This window comes from Phyllostomus hastatus, unplaced genomic scaffold (assembly GCF_019186645.2).
Source record: "Phyllostomus hastatus isolate PE091 unplaced genomic scaffold, TTU_PhHast_1.1 phas_contig_2, whole genome shotgun sequence".
NCBI classification, from domain to species: Eukaryota; Metazoa; Chordata; class Mammalia; order Chiroptera; family Phyllostomidae; genus Phyllostomus; species Phyllostomus hastatus.
The window spans coordinates 3649910-3651465 of NW_025333718.1; the positions used below are offsets into that span (position 1 = coordinate 3649910).

At 37.8% G+C, this 1556-nt stretch overlaps 1 pseudogene; it reads left to right on the forward strand.

Annotated features, from left to right (window-relative positions):
* The first annotated feature begins 320 nt into the window (after window positions 1–320).
* LOC123816336 lies at window positions 321–1117 on the forward strand (annotated as a pseudogene).
* The last annotated feature ends 439 nt before the right edge of the window (window positions 1118–1556 follow it).

Genomic DNA, 1556 nt, shown 5'->3' on the forward strand with positions numbered 1-1556 from the left:
CGCAGTCCCCCAGTGGTTAGCTCTGGCAGCCACCACTTAGAGGAGACAGCATAAGGAGTTCATCTTATTACCGGTGGCATTTAAATATTTATAAAATTTTAAAAATTATAACTGCAATTCTGATTCATGGACCATCAAAGAAAGCAGAGGACATAGGATATACCAAGGGGCAGATTTGAAGACTGATACTGAAACAGGAACTGGAAATAGAATGGTGAACAAAACAGTTGGTTCCTGCTCTCACAGAACTGAATATTTAGTGAGGAAGATAAAACCAAGCAAACAAGTAACAGCTAACTAAGTATTAAGACCTATTTGAGATGTGGTGGTTTCAACAAGGCCTCAGTTTCTTCCCTTTGGCTCTTATGATTTGGGCAGCTTCCTCTTTCATCTTTTTGTACATCACCACCATAACTCTCCACCACGTTGACCCTGCTTTGCCTTATATCATGACACTGGTACAGTCACTCCAGAAAAATGCTTTTTCAGGGCAATGTTGAATTTTGTCGCAGTTTAATGCTTTGCTACCATTTATGTTCATTATAAGCAAGTTCATGCCCTGAGTCCTGAAGGGAAGTATATCATCAGATTAAACAAAGTTGTCCTTGTACTTGTATTGCTGAGTTGTTTAGGACTTTCTCTTGTAGCAAACTTGCAGAAAACCACCTTCTTTACCATGGGCATCTGTGAAGCTGTGCTCACCTTTGGCATAGGTTCACTATACGTGTTCATACAGACCATCCTTTCCTACTAAATGCGGCCCAAAATCCATGGCAAACAAATCTTCTGGATCAGAATGCTGTTGGATATCCAATGTGGAGTAAGTGCATTTAGCATGCTGACTTGTTCATCTCTCTTGTACAGTGGCAGTTTTGGCACAGATATAGTACAGAAGCTCCACTGGAACCCCAAGGACAAAGGTTATGTGCTTCATATGATCACTACTGCAGCAGAATGGTCTGTTATTTTTCTTCTTTGTTTTTTTCCTGACCTATGTCTGTGATTTTCAGAAAATTTCTTTATAGGTAGAAACCAGTTTACATGGATTAATCCTCTATGACATGGTTCTTGTCCTATTAATAATGAATGGACACATATACTGTCCAGAGATTTATGATAAAAGGATAAAACCGTTCTGTGATGATTGTGATTCTCAGGGATTGGGAAAAGATTCATGAGTTACTTCTCTGAAATTTCCAACCAATTAATCAAGGCCAACAGTGACATTGATGGGTTCTGATAATCAAGAGATGTGAATTAAGCAATTTTGTAAATTATTCTAAAGGATATCTTCAAGAGGATCATGTAAAAAACATTTATGCCTATACTTTTTTTAATCCCAGAAAATAAAACCAAAGGACTATAGCACTATAGATTTTTTTCTATTTTAATTAAGTGAGACACCAGAAATGCAACAAGCAGTTTGCAAAACCCAACATTTTATGTTTTAGAAATTATTGTAAAGAAATACGTTTCCCTGGAATCCACCATAAAGGGAAGCAGACCTGAATTCACGTGAGCACTGTCATTGCTCCAGCTTTTCACAAGAGGTTTTG